Source organism: Calidris pugnax, unplaced genomic scaffold, assembly GCF_001431845.1.
Source record: "Calidris pugnax isolate Ruff unplaced genomic scaffold, ASM143184v1 scaffold326, whole genome shotgun sequence".
In the NCBI taxonomy this organism is placed as follows: domain Eukaryota; kingdom Metazoa; phylum Chordata; class Aves; order Charadriiformes; family Scolopacidae; genus Calidris; species Calidris pugnax.
The window spans coordinates 1,925,090-1,942,312 of NW_015091265.1; the positions used below are offsets into that span (position 1 = coordinate 1,925,090).

At 39.0% G+C, this 17,223-nt stretch overlaps 1 protein-coding gene across 2 annotated transcripts in view; it reads right to left on the bottom strand.

Moving 5' to 3' along the window:
• Nucleotides 1–16,637, bottom strand: part of HAPLN1 (hyaluronan and proteoglycan link protein 1) — a 66,930-nt gene extending 50,293 nt beyond the window's left edge. The window contains exon 1 of one of the 2 annotated variants that reach the window (XM_014960488.1): nucleotides 16,410–16,637. The gene's annotated coding sequence lies outside the window, so the exon portion shown is untranslated. The remainder of the gene's footprint in view (nucleotides 1–16,409) is intronic. The other variant, XM_014960490.1, reaches the window with a different exon arrangement.
• Nucleotides 16,638–17,223: the final 586 nt, after the last annotated feature.

Below are 17,223 nucleotides of genomic sequence, written 5' to 3' on the forward strand. Positions count from 1 at the left end.
CAGCAAGGGCAAAAATACGACTGCAGGCAGGACTGCAGGTTCCCTGCTGGACCAAGTCAGGGAACAGGAGTGGAGACGGAGTCAAGTCTAGCATTCATGCCCACAAATCACCAATCAACAGACCATTCTGCACAAAGCGGAGGATGGTTCCAACAGATTGCATCTCTTGGGAGCAAAGAGAGAGCAAAAGGGAAAAATCAAAACCAGAGAAAGAACTGAGAATATGCCATGGCTGTGCACCGTTCCTTACTGTTACTGTGTGGGCTAGTGGGTGACCTCTATTTTACAACTGGGACATCAAAGTCTGTAAAGCCAGATGCTATTTAAGAGCCGAGAAATTCCCTTCATTTATACTATAAAAGGACCGGCACACTTATTTTATGAAGGATTTCAAATTGGTTATAAGAGAAGAAAAAAAGGCCTTCAACACTAGTCCTCTACTGCAAACACCTCTGTTTAAATGTCTCAAATTAGATTTTGTTGGAAAAAAGATACTGGCACACTCATAAGCCGACATACTTTCCATTATAAACTCATTTCTAGTGTAAACTCTGAACGTAAAAGCTATAAATATCACCTTGACTACAACATAGACTTTCAATGTGTGCTCTGAATTCAGAAACAATATTTGGACTTTAGCTGATTTCTTTCTTTATAATTCTTCATCACTTCTACCATTTATTTACTATTTCTTTACCTTTTAATAAAATTTTGTAAGAAACTTTTTCCATAATCTTATTCAGACAGGAAATAAAAGATGTGTTTGCAGTGAAAAGCTTCACACTTGCTGCTCAGTGAGCAGTACAGTGCAGTTCCTTGCTGTGCCATGGCACAGAACAAGCAGTAAATCCCAGGAAGAAAGAACATCCAGGACTTCGGTCCTTGTCCTTTGGCTTAACATCCAAGCTCTCTGTGCTCATTTCAAACTTTCGTGGCTGTTAAGCACCTCCACTTTGACAGTCAGTTGTGATTTTATCCAAAGTTGGGTTTTCTTACCCTTCCTCAGAAGCCTTATTTCCCCTCATGAAAATTTTAAACCGTTTTCCACTCAGTTTCCACTTGTGTGTTCATTTCCAGCTTAAAAATTCTGCATTCTTGTGTTTACATGCTAAAAAAATAAAAGAATAAAATCTAACTACCAAGCATGCCCTTGGACATCTAGAAATATAACCTCTAGATGTTCAAAAAGACCTAGAACAACACTGCTACCTGGAAAAAAAAAAAAAGAAATACCTAGAAAAATGGACTAGTCAAACACAAAAACCTAAGGCAAACTGTTCTAAAGCATATCAGGGTATTTGAGATTGCTGTTTTTTAACGTTCTACAAGAAAAAGACAATGATATGTCTGTAGGCACAGCTTCCATTTTACTGGCCATCAGGAAACAAGGAAAAGTGACTAGAGATTTGACCACAGCCAGTAGCTAGAACCACACCTCTGCTTGCTCACTGCCCCCAGTTTGGATTGGGGGAGAGAACTGGAAAAGTGAAAGTGAAAAAAACCTCATGGTCTGAGATAAAAAAAGTTTAACAGGTAGAGCAAAGGCTGTACACACAAGCAAAGCAAACCCAGGAATTAATTCCCTGCTTCCCATCACAGTCAGGTGTTCAGCCATCCCTAGGAAAGTGGGGCTCCATCACACCTAATGGTGACTTGGGAAGACAAATGCCGTGACTCCAAACATCCCCCCATCCTTCCTTCTTCTTCTCCACCTTTATATACTGCCCATGGCTTCACATGGTATGGAATATCCCTTTGGTCCATTAAGGTCAGCTGTCCGGGCTGTGTTCCCTCCCAACTTCTCGTGCACCCCCAGCCTGTTCACTGGTGGGGTGGTGTGAGAAACAAAAAAGTCCTTGAATTTGTAGCGACCACCCAAAACATCCACGTTCTACCAACATTATTCTCATCCCGAATCCAAACCATAGCACTGCACCAGCTGCTAGTAAAAAAATCAGCTTCATCCTAGCCGAAACCACCGCAGTGATCTAATTGTTTTGGGTTGGCAAAACAGAGTAGTAGGTACTGTCGAAGACAATTATTGTTTGTTTTTTAGCATGCAAGAGGAGTGGTTTAAATAACACTGTCTCTACTTCTCGAACACTGAAGCAAAGGTTACTAATTTCACGAGACATCCACAGCTTACTGCAGTGGTATGCTATAAATTCAGTAACCATTTTCAGCAGTGCAAGCTAGCTGAGGCAATATCCTGACCTGAAAATATTTTCTGGTGAAGTGTTCCTTGCTGGTCTGTTACGTGAGTCTCACAGTGGCTCTACAACACCTCTGAGCAGCGCACAGGAGGCAGTCACAGCTTAGACACTGAAAACGGACTTTGTCACCATCTGCACCTATTGCTTTATTTAGGATTCTCTGCATAACGTATGTGTACAAACAAGCAAAAGCCATAAGATTTCTCTTTGCTTTGAAACTGCTAAATATATTCCAGAATGCAAGCTTTTATTAAAAAAAAGAAAAAGGAAAAACACTAACTTCACCTCTGCTTTTACCAAATGACTTAATGCTAGTTGATAACTTCATGATGATGCAGCTTAACATGTAGGGATGACAAGTAATTTTTAAGAACTATGTATCATTTTCATGATTCTGAAGAAAACCTGCTGAATATGAGGTCATGGCCAGCAGCTCCACGGTTCCTAGCTGAACCAGCAGTGGTCTACCAAAAACCCTACCTCTCAGAGGGGCCCTCCGCTCCTATTTGTTGCAAAGAAGTAAAAGTATGTCAGAAGTATGGCAACTAGTATTAAATAGAACACAATTAATGCTTGCATGTGTAATAACTTTATCAGAAATTCTCAGCTGGTTTACCTAAGTTTACCTATTGCTGCATTCCATCCAGTGGCCAGGGGACATGTCTCTAAACCTCTGTCCCTCTGCTGTCTGTTCCAGCTCTGTCTGTCTCCCATCCTTTCCCTCTGGCAAAAGATGCTTGACCAAGGACAGGGCTGAACTCTCCTACTTGGAATGACAAAATTCAGTCTCTCCTTGGTGGTGGTAAACCTTCATGATGAAGATGCCAGGAACCAAAATGTGAACTTTACTTCGTGACACCTTTATCAAGTGCGTACCCCGAGAAATATAATAATGAAATCAGCACAGCAGGGACTGACATTGCTGTCTGAGAGTCAGCCCAAGCGTCTGGACACGTGTGAGTTGGTCAGACCCAGGGCACTGGTTGCCAGAGAGGTTCTGTGAAGGGAACACTGCTTGAGAGAAGATTGATGGCACAGTCCTGCCCAAGGCTACCTCTCAGTCTGGGGTCTGCAGCCTGTCATTGCCCAAGAATGGCATGGCTAAATCAGGACTTACCACTGCAATGGGAAGCTTGGCTTCCCAAGTTTAGCTTTCTTAAACTTGGATTAGCCATCGTCCAATGCCTTGACACAGAGAAGATCACGTACTCTGATACTGAGTCCTTCCTTCAGCACAGGGAGGAATAAAGCCCTTGCGACAGTAAAAAGAAAAACCTAAAAGTACTCCCATTAAGTCTATGAAGTTATAAATTAATAATTTCAGAAGCTATATGCAATTTAAAGGGAGGATGAAGACAGAAAATCAAAAGGAATATTAGTGGCCTCTGAGTCAATGAGCCAGGAGACATTAGCATATGCAATCTTTACTGTAATTATTTAACATTTTCAGGCTGCTGTATTAACCTTTGGAAAAACAAACAACAGAAAGTTACATGACTGTTTTCAAAAAAGCATGAGCCAGAACTCCCTTTTTTGTCTTTGGAACAATAACCTCATTGCTCAAAGCATTTTGACCAGATTTTTATTCACCTTCTACTCATCTAGACATTTATATCTTTGTAAAGTAAATGCACAGCATTGACATATATCCTAAACTAGGGAAATAATGGGAGTTCCCTTGCATTGAAAAAGGTGCACAAATTTTCATATATAATTTCTATTACTATATATATTTTTTTAGTTTTTACTTTGATCACTAAATTGTGTATAGATTTAAGGTGGTGAGCTGTACGAATTTTTGTAGGTTTTTTGTAGTTGTTTCTACATCTCTGTGCAATTTGTTGTATTGCAGAAGCAAACTGAGAAGTTTCTGGGGCAAAAGATGTCTCTTTTTTTAAACTATACAATTCCTAGTATTCTCAGGCTATCTATATTATTTTCTTTACCTACAGTCCCACTACATCTCCATATTTTCTTGTAGTCTTTATCACGTAGCAATCTCCTCTTTATTTGAAATAATGACTATTGGAGGTCCTATAGAAGATGACAGCCCCAAGCAATATGAGTGCTGAGACCTGTTCCAGCTTTGAGAGGGATTGTTGTTTTGGGCTCAGTGGCTAGCTTGCTGTGATTGAGGGTTGCACTAAAGCTCATAAAGCCCTTTGAGACCATGACTGTAGCATAAAAACAATGATGTGATATCAGCTCAGCATGATCAATGACACAGATGTACTCCCCATCCAGTTCTCCTGGACTTCCTTCATTATAATCCCTCCCAAAGCTACTGGAGATGGTCAAGATTAGATTGGCTTGCATGAAGGCAGGTACACACTTTCTGGGGCAACGTCACAAGAAGAAATTTATATGGCACTGAGCTGGAGGCACTAATACACGTCACATGACTGAGGTGGCAGAGCCACATGTTATAGGTGGCTCAACACCACTACCAGACAAACTGATGAGGTTGCCTAGATGAATAGCTGCACCTTTATACCGCCCCTGTGAAAAGGGGAGGTTTTATCATTTTTTATCATTTATTATTTATCCCTTTTTTATAGGTGGAGAAATGAAGGACTGAGAGCTCCCAACTTATCTGAAGTTCAAACTTATTCCCTGAGCAGGGAACTGAAACTGTGCTTCTCAAGCAACCGTGAAGTATCTTTACAGTAAAATGTCTTAACTACTCAGTAAGACTTTCTTCCATATTGCAAGTAATCCATAATTAAAAGATAACAATTAGTACTTGTTTTCAGATGCCTGAATCTCAGATTGATGTTTTGTTACATTCTCTCTGCTAGTATAGCACCACAGTTCTTCCCTTTTAAGAGTAAGGAGCTGAAGTAGCAATAAATATTGCCTGTAAGTCTTCAGTGGGCACTCCATTTTGTACCGAGACATTCCCAGTCTCGGTGCCAGGGAGATATAGGCAGTGAGGTGCCCGTCTTCAGATTTTCAATAAAGTTGCCTGACTTGTAATCATACCAGAATTCCTGTGGCAGTGAAATGATAAACTGTATTAGGAGGATACAGCAAGCACTAACTTATCCCTAATAGTCTACTTTGTGCCTGTGGATCTTTGGCTATCCTCTGCTGTGATTTCATTACAGGAGGAGGAAAGCAAAGGTCAGAGTCATAGGCAAATCTCTTGCTTCATTCCTCACTGTCCAACCAATACACTATATAGAACATATCCGAAGTAATTTTGAGATGAAAGATAACACTTCAAAAGGCCCTTCTAGCACTGAATCAGCCATGAAGTACCCAACGCTTCCTGAGCCAACCGAGAGACGCTGATCAGTTTACTGCTGGAAAACTGCATTAAAGGTCAATGCCAAGAGCAATTAAGGGCTGCACGATAGGAAACTGAAGAGTCAATTGGGAAACGTAGTGTAAATGAGCCTCATGTTTTCTGTATGCTTTCTTTGCTTGCTTCTCTAGCTTCAGCTAAATGCAGTTTTAAGAGGACTGTTCATCATCTGACAGCAGCAGCACACACAAGGGGTGAGCTTCCTCCTCACACCTCTCTGTTCTTTTTTGAGGAAAGGCAATATTGCAATTTTGATATTTTTCACTCTTTCTTTCCCACTACTTTTGCCCTTCATCCTCTGTCCTTGCATGGCATCAAGAAATGCTGCCAGAGTGGAGGTTTGTCATCATTTTTTTTGTATTTTGTCTTTTTTATTCTTGTGCTTTGTGTATCCAAGCTGCCAGGAAAGAACCCGTAGCCCATTTTAGATAAAATCAATGACTATTTCTCTTCAGTACTGTGAGTCTAGATGATACATGAGAAAAATACAAATTTGGCTGTCAGAGACAAAGAATCAGAGACTAGCTGAGTTTGGAAGAGGCCCCTGGAGACCATCTAATCCAACCGCTCTGCTCACAAGCAGTGCCAGGTAGAGCAGGTTGCTCAAGTCTGTGTCCTGTTGGAGATGCTTCCACCATCTCAGGGCAACCTGTTCTGGTGTTCAATCACCCTTACAGTTTTCTCTTACATTTAAACAGAATTTCTTGTATTTCTGTGTGGGCCCTTTGCCTAACACTGAGATGAGAATTCCCTTTTAATTTTCACTGAACTCAGTGATACAGAGAATTGCTAGATCAAATCATGTAGTTAGCTCTTTCTAATTTACTTCTGCAGTTCACATATTCAAGCTTTCCATTGTAAGCATGAAGGCCAGAAAGGCTTTTCTTAGTGGGACTCAAGGCTCTTATCTGATATAATGACTTTAAAACTGATGACCTAATAAAACAAACCCACAAAATGTCATGAGAATTGCAAGAGTTGACTGTTATGCTTTCTAAGCCATCTGCCATATTTAAGCTTTCAGGGCACAGAAATATGAATTAAATTCTCCTTGAGGTAAGCCCACATATATTTTCTTTGGGCTACACTGTCCTTGGGTTACTACTTACTGAAGTCTGGGAAGAGCTTATGTACTTATAGAGAACTAGAATTGCCTTTTATGCCTTTTTCAGATCTTCAAGATTTCCTAAAATGACAATATGCATTCTAAAAGCATGGGAATAAAAACTTACAGCTGTTGACAAGCAAAGTGTTTAATTTGTCCTTTTGTTCCTATTTATTTACACATTGCACAGTAACTGAACTTGCAAACCTTTAATTGCAAAAGAACAGGCGAATTCTTGCTTCTGGTTTTCTTCTAGACTACAAAGACTAACTACAAATTTGCCTGAAGAAGACATCATGGGACTGTGACTCTGCTGCCAAAAGAGCCATTGCTCATAGGTGGCATCTCTGTGGACAGAAAACCAAAACTGGCTTTGAACCAAGATCCTGGATTTCTAATGACTTTGGACCATAGTTTAGGGCATATTCACTCCTGATACAAAAAATACACTAAATTGGCTATTTGGTGTCAAAGAGACTCAAAAACAGTGTGCTTACCCCACATTGTAGACCCTCATCTCCCTTTCTTTAGACATATTTGTTAGGGTGAGCTCTTGCCCTCTGACATGTGGGTTCCATTACTGCAATACATCTGTAAGATTTTATTTAACTTTCATGTGAGAAACTCAGTATGAACTGGACAGTTTGTACTAATATATATTAAAAAAAAAACCAACCCAAATCTGTAAATTATACTTCCATGGCAGTTTCTGGAGTAATTAAAGAATAAATAAAAATGAATCAATGAATATCATTGTCTTCAGAAGGAGGGTTGTTTTCTGAGATGACTATTCTGCAGGCTGCAAGTCATAAAAATAAATATAGATTTGTTCAAACTCCTAATCTGCTAGAAATAAAAAGTCACATTTCCCACATACAATGTCAGAGAAGGCTGAAGTCCAAACAAATTGCAGTAATTCAGTAATGGTGCAGGCCCAAACCAAGATTCCTCAGATAAAATAACAGAATCTGCATCAATCATCAAATGCACCAAAAATAAGTCACCCTCGCAATATGACTTGAGGAACTGTGTCTCCTGGTCTAGAAATAAATGTTTGTGCTTCCCTTGACACTTACAGTGTTTTCCATAAATGCGGTGGCTTTAATTTTCTGATAGACGACCATTATTGCTTGGCAATGTTCTGTTCAAGTGACATCACCTCATAATTCTCTGTGTATTTTTTCCTGCTTGATACTACTTGAAAAACCCTAAATCTAAGGGTTCTATCAAGTTGATACCTAAGATGAACCAGCAGCAATATGTATAGGTAAGGATGCTTCTTTCATCTCAGATTTGCAGTGCATGATCAAAAATAAGTAAGTCTCAAGCTGCATATGAGATTTGAAGCCCAGTTGGTCTCAACTTTATCTGCAAAGATCATGTATTTGAATTACTACATTCAAGAACAAAGAGTTATCTTCATAAGCCACAAACTTTGAGAACTCATTAACCTCTTTGGGTTTTGTTAAATAATTTTCTGCTTGTTTAGATGCTGAAGCAAGTCTTTATTTTCAAAAGTATTTCTCCCAAACAAAACTATCTAATTCATTAGAATTGTGGAAGAGTTGTCCAACAGACAACCACAAGGAGTCAACACCTTCATCCTTCTACCGTTTTTATCTAACCTGGTATTCAAAACTGAAACACTGGGACTTCACAGGCTTTCCAGGCAACCTCGGCCTGAGCTTTCTCATCACTTAGAAATGTCTTTCTCCACTCTTTCTTCCCGCAATATGCAGCCAATAGCTCTTTTCTCTGCTACAGACATAGGGAGTGGATGATTTACTTTATCTTTGTAGGAACTTTTTATGATTTATTATTATGCCTGTCCTTCAATGTATTTGTCTTTAGGCCAGGCTAGGTTAGGGTTTTCAGTTGGTTCTTCCAACTCATGCTTTCTAAACCATCACTTTTATTATTTTCCTTATGACTTCCTTTAGTCGGTATTCTCAAAATGCAGTATCTGGCAATGGAACAAGCTCAAATGAGACCTTAAACCTTACCCATCTTTGTACATTGTTTTCTCTCTGCCTCAGTTCACCACATACTATTTGTTGAAAAGATTTTTTCCAGATTTTTCTCCAGTTAGGCAAGAACATCTTAACTTCAAAGCCCAGCTTCCAGAATAATTCATTTTTTCCCTATGTTGTGCTGTCTAAAAACTTAAGCATATTTTCTATTCCATTACCCAAGTTACTAACGAAAATATTGAAGAGTACCAAAGCTGACTAGCCCCGGCAAAATCCTATTTGATATGTGCTTCTGTTTTTACTGTGAGCTATTGATTTCGTAATCAGTTTTGAAAACGTCACACTAGTTTTATCTAGACGATATCTTACTAGCTTGCTTATGAAGATGTTACATGTCACTACCATTCTCCCATCATGGGGAATGCCCTACTGGATTGGAAAGTTTTTCTTATTGTCTGATTTGATAGGAGTGCAACATACACTTAAGTACAGATGCAATCAGATAAGGACGTTGCTTTGGAAAAATGTGATAGTTGCATACTTCTCTTAGCCTGCTCATGGAAGAAAACAGAATGAAATGCCTGGAAACTAGATGCAACAACCCATTCACTGGCTAAAAGACCAGATGTTGGTATTAAAAAGGACCATTCAGACACATTGACAAATGTTTTATTATTCTTTTGATCTACTCTGAGAGATTCTTGGTTAAGAGTCACATTTTTTTCCTGCTGAAACATATCATTGTTTATTTAATTGCACAGCACCTTTGCTCCTGTACAGACACTCTACTTCTACCTGCTCTTTTCTGCTTTTTATATTTTATGTTGTCAGAATGGGACTGGCATGCCACACATCTGGAGTGCAACTGGTTTTTCTCTGGCACATGGTGTACAGACTCAAAGGAGCTGTGTTGAAAGACATATAACCCTGCGGCAGCCAAGTGCTTGTATCTGTCTCCTGCTACATGCTCACTTATGCATGGGGGATAAGGGACCAGGTCACTTCAAACCAGTACAGGCAGCAGTCACACCAGTGTGCTGCACCAGGCACACTGGGTAACTGACTCTGAATGTGGTACCTCTTACCCTGGCACTCAAACGTGTTGTAGCCTCCTTCTTTAGGAAAAGCCAAGGCTAATCTATAGAATTCTGTGTCTTTTCTCATTTGCAACAGATCTGCAGTACAACGGTGGCCAATTATAATCTAGATCACCAAGCCTTTTAATCAATTTTTAAGAGTAAAAAGATAATAGTCTGTAATTATCAATAATAACAGCTGAATTACCATCCTCTCTATTCAGTGTTTCAGCTGGGCAAAATCTGGAAAATGTTTAAGAGATCCATTGGTTCTTGGCTTACAGAGACAACCATTAAGTTCCCAAAGCACATCAAAACAGTATGATACCATATACATGACCACACTACCAGATGCGCAACCAAACAAACACACAGCCACTGCATTAATACAGGTTTTAGAATCATTTAGGTTGGAAAAGACCTTTAAGATCATCAAGCCTGACTGTACTTTATCTCAGTACAGCAGTGAAAATGTATCTAACCAAACAAATCAAAGAACAAGTACAGCAACAACCAAAAAGAAACAAATAAAAAAATCTGCCTGCCTGCTTGACTTGCTAATAAAAGACAAATCAGACTTTGTACACCTATTTTAAAACTATATTATCAAAACTATTAAAGAAATAAGTTACAGAGACTCAGCAAAACTTGACATCTTGCTTCAGCCATTTGGAAATCCTGAAACATAGTTTAACTGAGAGTAACAGCATGCTCATTAATCTTCCAGGTTATACATGAAATTGAAAATGCAGAGCTTCACTACTGCATCTCGGGTGTTAGAAAATGGGAGCATATTACCTTGGGCAATAAGCAGCGTGTATCAGAAGGTGGCAGCACCGTTATGGTCTGCTGTGGTTGCAACACACGTGTGTCACTGCAGTTTCAGCAAAAGAAACACCACACTTACTGTAACGTTATTTTTCTCTGATACGGTTCTTATAAATCTCTTGGTTGGACCCAACACTATAAATGCTTTCACAGTTACTACAAAACAGGAAAATTTGCAATGTGCTTTTCCCATTTCTAGGCAGTATTTTTGTGTGTGACTCAGGGCTGGGTTTTCCTTTTGCTTGAAAATACGTTTTTGGAAAAAAACAACCACTTCATAGATATTTTGGGGTGTAGCATGTATTTTCTCAAATATTAATAAATAGATGAGTAGTCACTCAGTTTCAGTTGGAGGGTTTGGGAAGTTATTTTAGCAATGAAAGCTTTTTTCCTACATTAAATATCTACTTCTTCTACACAGAGATTCCATTGGTGCAGGTCTTGATTCCTCCACTCTTTGTAAACATGCACAGTTTTGCTTAACACTTAGCTGACATCACTGTGGTACTAATGTCTATAAAGCTAAACACATTTGCAGGTTAGGAGCTGTATGTACTGCTTGTTGATCAGCCATGTCTGATGTTATGGATGCCACTCTGCAAATAGATGAATAGTTTTATTCACTGAGCCCTCTCCGAGTTACTATTGATTTCACTGGCTTACTATATGAGTAAGTAAAAGTTGCTTATATATTGTTTTGCTGGATTGCAATCTCACAGCGCAGTGGTATTGTACCATGCCTTTTGTGTATATGATCTTCCAAAACGTAAGTGCCAAGCAGTGATAGCCACTAACTAGCAGAACAATGAATCAACAGTTTTAAAACAATGGAGGGTAATAGTCCGTATGCTAAAAACTATCAACAGCAGCCTGCCATTTTGCACAATTGATTTTCAATCACCCACCAGGTTCAAAAAAATAAATTACACATTCTAATAGGGCATGTGAGCATATACATATATTTATATACACATAGGTGCACAAACTGCCTCTTCGCTATATTCCTAGGCATTCTTGTAGGAAAGGAATTCTAAATATAAGGGAATGTTCATGACAATAAATGCTGGCATACTTCACAGTATAATACACTAATACTTGTTGACACACTTTAGATGATGAGTTACAACGTACCATGACATAAGCAGTAAATTAACACGATATGACATGCACAAAACCCCCAAACAAACCCAAACTTAATACATCCACTTGCAAAAGTACAGACCAAACGTGATCAAACCCAAATTTGAACTACCTCTAAGTAACTTTTCCTTCTTTTTCCCCAGAGTAGTTTGAAACATTTGTTTTCTACTACTTAGATTTCTGCCAAACACATTTCTAATCTAACCTGTCTCCATTGCCCATATGTTCATTGTAGGCTGCAAGCATTTAAAGTAATTAGAAGATATTATTAATGGAATGCTGTCTGAAGATAATGGTCTTCTGCTATCAGACAAATGCCAAGATGACATTTTTTGAAGCAAGAGGCATATATCCAGGAACATTCTTCTGGTCTCATGATTCTAGTTCTATTATGCCAGACAATTAACGATGTAGATTCTGCCGTAGCATCTGATGTGCCCTACTCTAGGAAAAGGTGGTGACCCTGTGTGCCAGTGACTTTAGGGGACAGCTTTGTCCTGGGAGAGACTCTCTAGCCTTGCTAAGATCTTATTAGCACAGTTTGGGGCTGATTCCATTAGCAGGTCTTGTGACTTGCAGTAACAAGGCCAGGCAGAGCTATAAAGAAAGGTAGCCACCTATGAAGCATAGCATCGAGTCAACTAACCCATTTGATGCTGTAGTATTTTACCGTCCTAAATTTTAACATGTAAACTTTGCCTGATTAATGGAAAGCCAGATTTCCTTCTCACTTTAGCCATCAACTTGTGCATCATGTTAACAACCTCCTATGGTAGTATTTCATATAACTCTTGAGAAAAGTTTTCAAAGTAGCCAGTGCAGAGTACTGCTCTGTAACTTCTTAATGCATGTTTTAAATGTTTATTTTCAGAGCCATTGATCACGGTCAAGATTTCCATTTTGTTGTACTAATTAAAATGAAACCAAAAAATGTCTTTTCAAAGCTAAGTGGATGAGAAAACACAGACATTTTTTATTCTGCTAAGTGTGATGTTGCCATTTGATTTACTGTTGAGTGATGAAGATCAGGAGGAAGCGAAGCAGGGAGCTTGACTTTGCCAAGTATTTTAATACTTCTTTGCTCCAGTATGCATTGTGGCATTTATTTGAAAATGTAGTATCAGAACCATAGATTTATCACCTGATTTAGGTGCCTAGTAGATGACTGCAGTAGGAGCTGTGATTACGGTGAAATTTTAAAAAAGCCTAGGAAGTGAAAGGACATAAGATGGTCACATAGCATAAAACAAGTCACAAAGTATATCCAGATTGATGTATATTTGCTTAAAACCATGTAATTTCACGAGATCCTTTAGAGCTATGAGAACTGACAGCACCTGAATATCTACTACTGAATAAACAATCCAGTGGACCAAAAGGCAATTTTCCTTTCCCCAATAAATAGAAAGGACAGCCCAAGAGATAAGCGCGTGTGAGGTGTGAGGAAGGTGGAGACAAATGACATGCAAGCAAAAAGAAGATGGAGAGGGTTTATGACCTTTTATTAGTCATCAGAAACAATACGACATTTTCTTTATCTATGCCTCTCAGTGACAAAATATTCAGGGATAAAACAAAAGGGGCTTTAACAAAAGCACATCCTACATGATAAAGAAGTTTTGGAAGGAGATTTTAAATCCTTACTTCTCCTGCCACAATATTTGTACAGAAATCTCTTCACTTCTACAGTTGCAGTGCAGTATGTCAAACTAAGTGTTAATATGTGGCTGTTCCTCAATGACTTTGGAAATAGAAACTATCAGCAAAATGCATTAAATAAAAGCTAAACTGTTTTTTAGCAGATCTAATAGGCACTTAAAAAGTAGGAAAAATCCCCCCTTAAAAATCTGGGGGGAAAAAAAAGACAGCTGATAGTTTTTAATGGTAAAACCGAATAAAACTAACCACTAACAGTTAAGTTGCACCTGGATTAGTTACAGATGTTCTCCATAAAAGAAAAATCTTCTGAAAGACTCTTTGCAATATCCACTAGGTGGCATACAGTGACCATGTTTAGGTCGTCTTATCTCCACAAAACCTCCCATTCATACAGCAGATAAAGAACTGCATTATTAATTTATACCACTGCATCCACTCTACACCTAATATTTGTTTAGCCAGCTGTTTCCTCTAATCCTCCTTAAACACCATTGATTGAAATCCTAAGTATATTCAGACGGTTTTTTTACCCCAAAGAACATTTTGTTACCTACAAGTTACAAGCTACCTTTTCAAGTGCAGTACTGTATGCTACAGTTCCTAACAGTGGAGACAGAATGTCTAATACTTCCTCACAAGCAACAGAAGCAGCTTGTCATATGAAAATAAATTTTTTCCCCAAACTTTTCATTTTCGGGGAGTTTTAAGTAATGAAATACACTGTCAGGTTTACAACGAGACAGAAATGTAAAGTATTTCAACTTCCAAGGATAGCTTCACTACTGCTTCAATTAAAAGGCAAATGAAAAGCAGAAAATATTAATTTCAGTTCTCACACTTTAATCCTTGCAGTGAACTGGAAACCTTTGAATATATTTAAACACAAGCAATTGCAAAGTCACTCTTCACGTGAAGATCTCAAAACATTTTTTAAAGGTTGGTCAAGATTATTTCCAGATTTTTACTAAAGCGCAAAGAAATGACTTGATTAAGTAAGTATTGATAACAGTTCTTTTGGCTCCAGACTGTGACCAATAGTGGACAAAAATATTTCTTTTAGTCCCATATCAGCATAAAATCAGAGAGGCTGGGGACCTGCAGTAGAAAATGCTCTTCTCATCCTTTTACAAACTTTGTAAAAACAAAGGTGCACTGCACCATGCCACAGAAACCCTTCACCTTTTCCTGAAACCTCTCCACTCCCCCACCAGCCCTTTGTACTACTTTAGGGGTTTTTTAGTAGCTGACAATTGTTTTAACCATACCTACCGAAAATGAGAGGAAACTGAACCCACTAGGTTTATAATGAAAGGATGCTTTGCTGTGAATTACAGTCAGTCATGTCTCTGAAGAGGAGGACACTGCTGTAGATAATACTTTTCTTCATAACGACACAGTTTTTTTTTTTCTCTTTCTTATTGGAATCTGCTTATACATTCAGGAATCCTATTAGGAAGACAGGCCTTTGGGCACAATTTCAGTGCAGACCAGCAGTGTCTTCATTATTACACTGACTTTTTTTTTTATTTAACTTGAAAAAGCTGCTCTGTACAAAATTATTTTTTCCATTTTAACTGTTATGTTGAGAAGTACCACCAATTAATCTATTTTTTTTTTCATTCTCTCTGTTCCTTACTGCATTCTTCCTCCTTCCCTTTCCCATTGTCACTTAATGTAATACAGGTAAGTACAAATGGGTTAGAGTCTCAGACAATGCATTTCAGAGAAACTCCACTTCGCTGTGCTTTACGGGAGTTGAAGACCTGCCTCCATTAGATATGAAAAACCAAAGAAGCATGAGCTGTCTCTTTGCAGCACGAGGATTTGGCATTCTGCGTGACACGTTTTGGCATGAGACTCCCGGGTTCCCTCTCCATAGGACTTGATAATAATTCCCTTGTTTATGATACATTTCTCCACGTGCTGCAAATACTGTCTCCAGAAACAGTGTTTATGGAGAGGGTGTGTATCCATAGTTACACAGCTCCACTGCAACCACCTTTTCAACTATCACATCATACATATTCCTAACAATGTTTTCCTAACAAAACAATAGGAGTCTTTCCAGATTGCTTCTTTCCACATTTAGGCACTAAAACAGTCTTGCTAGTCATTAATACAAACTCATTACAAACTCATTGCTGACAATCTACACGATTCTCTTGTACACATTGCCAGGCTCCCAGAGTCTCCTGAAGGTGTTATATCAGCTACATGACATCACCCAGAAACACATATGGCAACATTTTTATCCCCTGAAGGATCCTAGCAGTTATGAATCCCCTTTCTAATGATATAAAGGTATCAATAAATCTCCTTAATTCAAACATTCAAATGCTTTCCAACTCTTTACATCTAAACCTACCACACAAGTAATTTTGCCATGAAAAACGTTTTGAATGACACCTTTGTATGTATGACTCCAAACCACAAATAATCAGCCAGTAAGATGATACAGCTATCATAGCCATGGACCAACTAATGTGCAGCAAAACTTTCAAAATGCTGTGGCATCCTAACTTTCTTGGTGAGTGGAGACAATGCAGAAACCTGTGCCAAAACATTATTCAGGCTTTCTCTGATGATAAATAGCCAAAAATGACATCAGTATGCAATTTATCACATCTTATCAAAATCTTTTCCCTCCTAACTGGCTGGTCAGTACTTTATGCAAATCTACTTCCAGCCCTTGAAATTATTGCTTACTCTACTGTCCTTCTTTTCCTTCATCCTAAAATCTTCTAAAATCATCTGACTGGATGGAGAAATCCCTCAAGAAAGACAGATCTCTGTGAAATGTATAATCCCACAGGAGGAAGTCACAGAGCAGAAGCGTACAACTTTTTGTCTTTCAGACGGAATCTGCAGTTGCAATATGATCTCTCCTTTGGTAACAGAGAGCGCTTAAAAGTCAAACACATTGAAGTTAGCCAGTTTCAATCCCTCTTTCGCCTTCGCCCCCCGCCCCAGCTGCCAAATTAGATCGCTTGAAAAATCACTTCAGTGCAGCCCTGGAGCTGATGCCACAGACATTGCTTACTGGATCCCCATCCGACTTAAGAGAAATAAAGGAGTAAAAAACCTTTCCCAAAAGTTTATTTTTTTTTTTACCTTGCGCAGAGCTCCCGAGTTGAGATGCTCTCAGAACTCTCCAGCAGTTTGAAACAGAGGACAGCGAAGTGCGGAGGAAGTTTTTGGTGCTCACCTTAAGTCAGTGTGTGTGCGTGTGTGTGCCTATGTCCCGAACGTCTCTTTGTGGCTCTGGGTGGCAGAGGACCTGATTCAGGGAAGAGAGAGCCACTTTCTCACCGAGAGGAAAAGAAAAGCAACACGTCATGAGTTAAGTACGCCTCCAAGATGTCTTAATTACAGCTCAACGTGCTTTCCATTCAGACCCCAGGAATGAGAGGAAAAAATAAACCCACATACGCGGTTTCTCTCTCACACCCACTCACACCCACCCTCCCCGTCCCAAGCACGCTGCCCTGTCCCTCCAGGTCCCTGTCCTCGCCCCGCAGGTCCTGCCCTCCCTCCCAGATCCGCACCTAAAAAAGCCTCTTGCACCACAGACACGAGCCCCGAGCTAAAAACTACACAGGGCTAAAAAAAAAAAAAAACACCAAAAAAAAAAAAAAAAAAAAAAAAAAAAGGCAGAGATTTAGGTACAGCTCCTTTTTCAGAACTGAAAAAAGGGGAAGATTATTTTGGGGTTTTTAAGGGATCTGCAGCTGTTCAATCGTAATCTTTTTTTTTTTTGCAACAAAAATGTAATTCATTTATAGGTGGTGTTTGGAAATTGGAACAGGAGTCTTTGCTCAAGTCAAAATTAACAAATCCTTGCTAAAAGAAAACAATGCAGATCTACATTTTTTTCTACTTGGAGGAACTGATTCCAAAAAAAAAAAAACTCTAAAAAAATTTAGTA